Genomic DNA, 9,936 nt, shown 5'->3' with positions numbered 1-9,936 from the left:
CAGCGATCCCGACGTCTTGGCCTCCCCTTGTGAGTTTAACCGGGGGCCGATTGTGATGGCCCGGAGGCTCAACACTAGCATTTCGGAAACTGCACTACTTGTCGGGTGGCGAGGGTCTTCAAAATGTAGGGAAACCAAGGTGAGACCACGTCGAGACGTTGTGGGGTTGGGCGGCTACACCTCATTACAGAAGTGATGTCGTAGGCTGGGCAGAATGCCAAAACATGACAGGCGGCGGCGAACGGTGGCTGAGTACAAATGTGGCTGAACACACAGTGCACCGAACACTCCTAACGAGGGATCTCCGAAGCTGACGAACCACGCACGTGCCAATGTGAACACCACGCCGTCGGCAGTTGCGACTGAAATGAGTACGTGACCACCGGCACCGGACGTTGGCGCAGTGGCAGAGCGTTGCATCGTCTGATGATGCCCGATACCTTTTCAATCTTGCCGATAGGAGGGAGCTAACAGTCGTTTTCCAGACAAACAGGTCACTGACACCTGTGCTGTAGGACAGAGACTAGCTGGCGGCTGCTCGATTACGCTCTGGGGAATTGACGTGGGCATCCATGGTTCGAGTGTAGTTCGTGCAAGGCACCATGACCGCCAAGGAGTATCGTGCACCGGTTGCAAACCTCGTGCACCTCTTCATGACGATCATGTTTCCCGTTTGTTTTCAAGACCAGGCCAGGAGAATCATGGAGTGGTCCGAGAATCACAGTGGCGAGTTCCAATTGATATAGTGCCCCCTCCCCCTCCTCCCCCTCACACCACATGTGAACCCTATCGAACACGTCTGGGATGTGATTTAATGTGGCATTAGAGGTCATGGCCTCCCGCCCCTCCCCCCCTTCCCGGGATTCAGGGAAATTAGGTGACTTGTGTGGGCAGATGTGGCACCAACTCCCACCTGGATCTACCAAGGGCTCATTGCTTCCATGCCACGGCGCATTGCCATTATTATCTGTGGGAAAGGTGGACATACCGGCTATTAGGCAGATGGTCATAATGTTCTGGCTGATACGTGCATATCTAAAGTGCAGTTCTGCGTCGAAGACACGACTTTGATGGCGCGAATTATGGTAAATGTTTAGTGGTTGCTAAGGGAACATAGGTTATCGTTTTCGGTTGTTAATGGTAATGAGTGTAAACGTTGCAGCTTAGTATGCCGATAGTCTCACTTGGCGAAATTTAATTCCTCATTTACGTAACGTGTAAAGTAGTTTGGAATGCATTTCTCTGCAAAGAAAAGTGAAATAATTTTCACAACAAGGTAGAAGATTGGGCCAAATGTGGATATAACTTGTGGAGGGGAAAAACTACAAGTGGTAGAGAACTTCAAGTACCTGGGAAGCAGGATTGAAAGTAAGGGGGGAAACGCAATGGAAATAAATGAAAGGTGCAGAAAAGCAGGGCAGTTCTACAAATGCATTAGCGGGCTTATTTGGAGCAAGGAGGTGCCACAGAAATCCAAGGCAATTATATACCGAACCTACTTTGTCCCCACATTGGCATACGGAAGTGAGACATGGGTAATGCACAAAAGCGACAAAAGTAGAATACAGGCTAGTGAAATGAAATTCCAGAGGAGCAGGTTGAGTGTAACAAGACGAGACAGATTGCGAAATGTGTATGTGAGGGAAAGACTAAAGGAGGAACCAGTACAGGACAGGATAGAAAAATCAAGACTGCAGTGGTATGGACACATGAAGAGAATGGATGAGGGAAGAATTCCAAAGAGGATGTTTGATCTGCAACTGGAGGGGAAGAGGCCCAGAGGAAGACCAAGAGATAGATGGGTGAAGGGAGTGAAGGAATGTGTGACGAGAAGAGGAGAGAACTGGACGAAGGTGGAAGAGGGGGAATGATGGAAAGACAGAACACGATGGAGAGGCTTGTGTTCCCGACAGACCTAGCCAGTGGCTGGAAACTGTCCAAGATGATGATGATGTAAAGTAGTTTGAAACTTTTCGTAAACCTTCCGGGATGTAAGGTCGTGGTCCATGAAACTCTTCAGCCCCTAACGTTTCTGTCCAGAGCTGCGCTGGACATCTTCAGAGGGGTGTTTCTCCTCCGGTGAGTATTGCCGACTGACGGGTCGGACGTCTGAGAGCGACTTATATATCGTAGAAAGTGGGCGTGGCCAGAGTTACACGTCATATGCAGAGACAACCTTTGTCAGAGATAAAACTTAACTATCGATCGTAATCTCGTCACGGATAAAACTGTCTAGCAATTCTGTAGTGCTACTGTCCAAATATCACTAAGTTTCATGGTCTCTTCTTTCCGATTAAAATCATCCCTATGTTTATACACTCCTGGAAATTGAAATAAGAACACCGTGAATTCATTGTCCCAGGAAGGGGAAACTTTATTGACACATTCCTGGGCTCAGATACATCACATGATCACACTGACAGAACCACAGGCACATAGACACAGGCAACAGAGCATGCACAATGTCGGCACTAGTACAGTGTACATCCACCTTTCGCAGCAATGCAGGCTGCTATTCTCCCATGGAGACGATCGTAGAGATGCTGGATGTAGTCCTGTGGAACGACTTGCAATGCCATTTCCACCTGGCGCCTCAGTTGGACCAGCGTTAGTGCTGGACGTGCAGACCGCGTGAGACGATGCTTCATCCAGTCCCAAACATGCTCAATGGGGGACAGATCCAGAGATCTTGCTGGCCAGGGTAGTTGACTTACACCTTCTAGAGCACGTTGGGTGGCACGGGATACATGCGGACGTGCATTGTCCTGTTGGAACAGCAAGTTCCCTTGCCGGTCTAGGAATGGTAGAACGATGGGTTCGATGACGGTTTGGATGTACCGTGCACTATTCAGTGTCCCCTCGACGATCACCAGTGGTGTACGGCCAGTGTAGGAGATCGCTCCCCACACCATGATGCCGGGTGTTGGCCCTGTGTGCCTCGGTCGTATGCAGTCCTGATTGTGGCGCTCACCTGCACGGCGCCAAACACGCATACGACCATCATTGGCACCAAGGCAGAAGCGACTCTCATCGCTGAAGACAACACGTCTCCATTCGTCCCTCCATTCACGCCTATCGCAACACCACTGGAGGCGGGCTGCACGATGTTGGGGCGTGAGCGGAAGACGGCCTAACGGTGTGCGGGACCGTAGCCCAGCTTCATGGAGACGGTTGCGAATGGTCCTCGCCGATACCCCAGGAGCAACAGTGTCCCTAATTTGCTGGGAAGTGGCGGTGCGGTCCCCTACGGCACTGCGTAGGATCCTACGGTCTTGGCGTGCATCCGTGCGTCGCTGCGGTCCGGTCCCAGGTCGACGGGCACGTGCACCTTCTGCCGACCACTGGCGACAACATCGATGTACTGTGGAGATCTCACGCCCCACGTGTTGAGCAATTCGGCGGTACGTCCACCCGGCCTCCCGCATGCCCACTATACGCCCTCGCTCAAAGTCCGTCAACTGCACATACGGTTCACGTCCACGCTGTCGCGGCATGCTACCAGTGTTAAAGACTGCGATGGAGCTCCGTATGCCACGGCAAACTGGCTGACACTGACGGCGGCGGTGCACAAATGCTGCGCAGCCAGCGCCATTCGACGGCCAACACCGCGGTTCCTGGTGTGTCCGCTGTGCTGTGCGTGTGATCATTGCTTGTACAGCCCTCTCGCAGTGTCCGGAGCAAGTATGGTGGGTCTGACACACCGGTGTCAATGTGTTCTTTTTTCCATTTCCAGGAGTGTATATTTCAATTGCTTCTCTACAAAGCCGGGGTAATAGTTCGTCGTCGTAGATAAAATTTTTGTTTCGGAAAACTTCACTTGATGATTTCGTGACTGAAAAGCGTGTTCTGCTACAGCCGATTTATCTGTTTTGCCTAATCGGCAAAGACTTCTGTGTTCTTTTAACCGTGTATTTACGCTTCATTTCGTTGTTCCAATATTCACTTTACCACATGTACACGGAATTTTATATACGCCACTGGCAGATAGAGGAGCGCGTTTATCTTTTACAGACCGGAGAACATGACAAATTTTCTTCGTTGGTCTAAAAACAGGTCTAATATCATGTTAACTTAAAATCTTTCCAATCTGATCCGTTACTTTCTTTATAAAAGGGAGAGAGACTGTATTCTTCCATCGTTTTTCGGGCTTGTCCTTAGGCTTTTTGTTGTTTGGGTGCAGAATTCTGCTTATTTCTTTCTTTGAGTAGCCATTTTTCTCAAAAGCGTGCTTCAGATGTTTTAATTCGGCGTCTAGATACTCCGGCGTGCAAATCCGTCTGGCTCTGTCAACGAGACTTTTAATCACACCTCTCTTTTGTTGTGGATGGTGGTTAGAATTTTTGTGTAAGTATCTGTCTGTGTGCGTTATTTTTCTAAAAATCTGTTGTTTCAATCTTCCATCTGTCTGTCTCATAACTAAAACTAAAACATATATAAGTCGCTCTCAGACGTCCAACCCGTCAGTCGGCAAGACTCACTGGAGGAGAAACACCCCTCTGAAGATGTCCAGCGCAGCTCTGGACTTAACGTTAGGAGCTGAAGAGTTTCATGGACCACGACCTTACATCCCGGAAGGTTTACCAGAAGATATGTCATCCGGTCGTGAAAGCCTTCATACTGTTTGAAACTTTGTTTGGACTATGCGGCTGGTCCCGGCGGACATTCGAGTCCTCCCTCGGGCATGGGTGTGTGTGTTTCTCCTTAGGATAATTTAGGTTAAGTAGTGTGTAAGCTTAGGGACTGATGACCTTAGCAGTTAAGTCCCATAAGATTTCACACACATTTGAACATTTTTGAACTTTGTTTGGACTTCGGATTGATTCTAAATTTGGAGAACAGGAATTTTGTAGAATGTCGGGAATTCAACTCCGCAAAATTCCACAAGAAAAGTGGGGATCCATTTTTTCTTGGCAGTTGCACAGCGCCCACTGTCACAAGAGAACATATGTAAGAAATAACATATGTTTTGACGTTTTCAACTTATCCATCGATAAGAGCATAACTGTAGTTTCTTGTTGATAAGACACATACGCTGCAAACTATAGCTTCTGAAACTCAATCATCTTTGAACACCGTGCGCGACTACTACGGCTTCTGCTGAGATATCTCTTACGTCATAATCACCAAAGAGAGTGTTCCAATCTGTGGACAAAACAAGATTGTCCAAATAGACGAATCGAATATAGCCACTAGAAAATGCCAGAGAGGCCGACCGTTGAAAAATTAAGTTGAACATGTTTGGGTATACGGCAGCACTGAAAGAATTCGACAGGTGATTTATGGTTCGAATTTAATCAAGGGGGGAAAACTTTGGTCTCTCTGGTAAAGCACTGTATAATTCCATGCACGAAAGTGGTAACAGGCGGTTTTAAACCATAGAAAACCTTCACGAATGAAGGAATTCAACATGAATTTGTGAATCATTCTGTTGAATTTGCGTCATCGGACGACCCATCTGTCCACAAACAGAACCTCTGTCAAATCGTCCATAAAAAGAGAGGGGCGTCCAGGGAATAGCGACGAATTCTATCTCTTCAAATATCCATATTTCCAAAAGTTAAGACTCCTTGGAAAAACCGACCCTACTGATACTCTCCTGATGTTTCTGATAGACGTATAAGAGTGTACCCAGGTTGTGGGAAAAAACGGGTTGCTGTCGGCGGGTTATACAGTTCGATAAATAGTACTTGAAGAAGACGTTTCTGATGAGTAAAGTAAAGTTACTGCTTTCATTTGTAATTAACTATAATTTAGTAAACGATCGTCTTCTGTCGTTACTCTGAACACTGTAAACAGCAAGCATAGCTCGCGCAACCAGAGTCGTGTGGTCGACATAGAGCCATAAGTTCGGTATATATTACTGGCTTCACGTGCGTTCGACAGGCAGTCATTCTTGGAAATTACCGATTTTCAAAATTCTATGTGTGTTCAGGAAAGTTATCTAACTTATTAGGTGTTCTTGTTCAACTTTTCGAATTTCCGAAAACATCACGTATAGAAGGCTGTGGTTTTCACACTTTTGCTGTAGAGACTTTCATCTTTCAGTTAACACCACTCTCATAGCAAACAGCTGTGTTTACAGTTCAGGTTTTGATCTGTGAGTTAGTGTTGTGAGCCTTGAGTTTCTCTTGCACCACGTTCGGGGATTGTTATCTGTCTTGAAACAATCGACTTACAAACATCTTTTGTATAAGCGATTCTCCTTCATCAACTGTCGTTGGCAGCGAAAGTTCTAACATCGTGCGCCATGGTGTAAATAAAGGAAAATTGGAGCTACTGGAGTTCCATATCACCATAGAAAGTATGTCCCAGTGCCTGTTATGAAAGCAGTCAAGCCAATATATAGAATTTTTGGGCATCCTGATCTATTGGGAGTCGGTGATCCTGTTATTTCATTCACTGAACATCATCTGGATAGATTAAAGTACATGGAAAGATTTGGTATTGTTTGTGGTGTTAACACCATCGAAGGTCTTCAACTTCTGGTTAAAGTGCAAATAAGAGAAGTTCAGTATTTACCTGAATTTAATACAAAGAAAGCAAGGGCAGTAAGATGGAGAAAGTTTTTAGATGAAGAAGAAAAGCGGGAAAATGACTGTGGTTACCCTGCTTGACACTTTTGATAACAAAATATGTGGTACTTGTCAACTTTCACAATTACTTAAATTACTAAAATTACTAAATTACTAAAATTGCATTTGTAGCATCTGAGATTTTCAGCGTTACATGTAACTTTATTTCACAAATTAAACCAATGATATTCAATTTTTCCGTTAAAAGGTGCCACTGAACTATAATAGTGATAGGAACTGACTATTATCTGAATCAGGGCGATTTGTATGAAATTTTTTCCAAATTAAAAAAGATTTAAGGATAAAAAATTCATAAATATTATACCAACAAAACATAAAAATTGGTTCTACTTCAGTGAGCTAGCAACACATGTTGAAAACAACTATCAAAATTTCAAAGTTCTAAGTATAACAGCTCCCGAGAAAAAAGGTACTAGTATATCAAGTTAGTAAGTAACATGGCGTCACGACTCTCCTTGTGAAAAGCGCGCTTGAATTCCGAAAGGAGCTGTTATACACATAAAATTCTTCCAGACAATAGCATTCTTCCCCCATCTCGAGTGCCACTGTATGTCCACAATGGTCTCTCAGTTATTGGTCTGATGGCCACTTGCATAGGACAGTGGACATTCCCAGTGAGGTGAGAGTGCTCCATCTTAACACACTTTTCGTAATTTCACCTCTAGACAACTCCGTAACAGGAGTTTAATATACTTTCTTATGCCGTTGTTAAATGATGGATTTCAGTTTTTAAGTGCAGTCTTTTTCTGAAGTTACAAAAATTACTCCGGAAAATTAACTTTTTCGCCAGATGTGAAGACACGCGAGTATTCTATGGTACAACGTGTTCATGTACGTCAGAACAAATATTCTATTGAAATTCAAAAGCGTTGCAGTCGAGAAAATCTTGTCCAAACCGTATTTAACCGTCTGTTTGTTACATTATTACTCTACCAGACAGCACTAACCAATACGTGATATTAAATTAACCAGACTTAACGTCAAAAAGTGGTTACAAGTTAAATACATTTTTTAAATAGAAGCTGTTGGAAATTTCCACAAATTTCCATTTTTCCATTTTCAGGACAGGTAAAATTGTTAACACCTTAAAGAAACTCAGTTCATTTCCAAGTATCACATGTTCCATGCTGAAATACCTTCTGTTTCAAGGTACAAGATGATGCACAACTGACGAAGGATGGCTTTGAGTGTTCACACGCTACGTAACTTATTCTAAAATAGCAGCATTTTACTTATCATAAAATTGTGTATCTGAGGAATTAACAACATTCTCCAAAATGCTTTAATATATTATACAGCACTACAATATATAGAGCGCGAAATATTTACAAATGCTGCACAAGTAACAACCTCATATCTGGCAACAACAAAAACAACTTCAGGGGATGGTGAAACTGCTTATGGTGGTCTCCAGTGTGCATTCCTTCCAGTGACTCTAAAATTAGTCACTAGACTGAAGTATTGATCAGGATCATGTCTTCCCAGGTAACACTCTGCCCTGCACATTACAGCTCATCAGGACACAAAGATCAAGATGATAATTATTTTACGAAGGAACCTTCTTGACAAGTGCTTACTTTATAATGTGTGGAAAGCAGCCCCTACGCAGCTGCTATGAAAGTTGTTGACAAATAATTCTAGTTGGTCGGTCAAATTAAAAGAACCAACAAGGCGAATTTTACTGATCGGCAGAGGCGAAAGAGGGCTCACTGCCACAATACCAGTGTGGAGAATTTCAACATTTGCTTGGAAGCCACGTAAACCTGAGCACCGGGAACGGTTATCGTTGAATGTAGATGCCTGGCTGATTTCTAATCAGCCATCACACAAGAGATGTCACCCACCTCATTAGTTATTCGACACCCATTCACTGTCTACAAACCACTTGGAACAAAAATTGATTATGACACTCGTGCACAACTCTGTCGGCTCAAGCTTTGTTTTAACAATGCCTATTATCCAGGAAAACAACCCTTTCTGAGTCATCAGTCTTCAGAGTGATTTGATGTGGCCCACCACGAATTCCTATTCGTCGAAAACTTCTTCATCTCAGAATTGCACCTTCACGCTACGTTTTCAATTATCTGTTGGATGTTTTCAAATCTTCTCTTTCCCCTACAGTCTTACGCTACAGAGTTCCCTACAGCACTATTTATGATATTCCCTATCATCCTTACGTGCCCTATTATCCTGTCCCTTCTTCTTGTCAAAGTTATCCACTTTTTCTACTCTCACCGTCACTATGGAAAACCTCACATTCCTTATAAGTCCGCCTAATTTTCAAAATCATTCATTTTCACTACACCTGAAACACTTCGACTTTCTTCTTCTCGAATTGCCCCGTAGACTATGACAACCTACTACTGAACGCTGTGGTCCAAACGTACAATCACGGATATTTATAGCTCAGATTAAGGGCATTTTTTAATACTAGCAGTCTTCGCCTGGAATGCCCTTCTTGGCGTGTGCTAATCTGCTTTTTATGTTATCCTTGCTTTGAGGTATTATTTCGCTTCCAAGGTAGCATCCTTCCTTAGCATTCATCTACTTCGTGGTCCCCAATTTTAGTGTTAAGCTTACTGCTGTACTCATTTCTGCTACTTCTAAGTAATTTCACTTTTCTTCGGTTTACTCTCAATCCTTATTCTGCCCTCTTTAGACTGCTTATTCCTTTCAGCAGGTCCTGCCATTCATACTCACATTCTCTGAGCTGTCGTCAGCGAATCTGATTATTGATATCTTTTCACCCTGAATTTCAGTCCCGGTGTTGAATCTTTCTTTTATTTTCGTCATTGCTCCTTCGATGTATAGACACAGGACGGGCGAAGGATTACATCCGTGTCTCACGACCTTTTTAATCAGAGCACTTCGTTCTTGGTCTGACTTTCAATCGAATGTGAATTAAAAAGAAACCTCGCTTTACCGCGATTTACGTTTTTCACTGAATTTTAATTAGCTCAGATCTTGGCGTTTCAAGCGCAAACTAATCAAACTGCTCTTTACAAAACACTTGTCTTCTTTCTCTGAGTTAATTATCAATGACCTGTATCCTACCGTCCTCAGCCAAACAATGTCGCATCACTCTCTCTCTCGCACACACTCTCTCTCTCCCTCCCTCTCTAACTCTCTTTTTCTGGCAAGTAAGATAATGTGGTTCATTATAGTGACATGATGTTTCTTTCTAACTTAGAATTTATTTATGTTATTCAATACTGGCAGGTTTTTCATCGAATAAATATTATTTTTTTTCGTAAGTCAAAGCATTTGACTGTCTTTGACATTTTAAAAGGTCATGATCGAGTGTCCTCTTGCTTAATCTAGATGTTTTCTGTGATTTTCTGGA

This window comes from Schistocerca serialis, chromosome 5 (genome assembly GCF_023864345.2).
Source record: "Schistocerca serialis cubense isolate TAMUIC-IGC-003099 chromosome 5, iqSchSeri2.2, whole genome shotgun sequence".
In the NCBI taxonomy this organism is placed as follows: domain Eukaryota; kingdom Metazoa; phylum Arthropoda; class Insecta; order Orthoptera; family Acrididae; genus Schistocerca; species Schistocerca serialis.
This window is presented reverse-complemented; position numbering follows the sequence as displayed.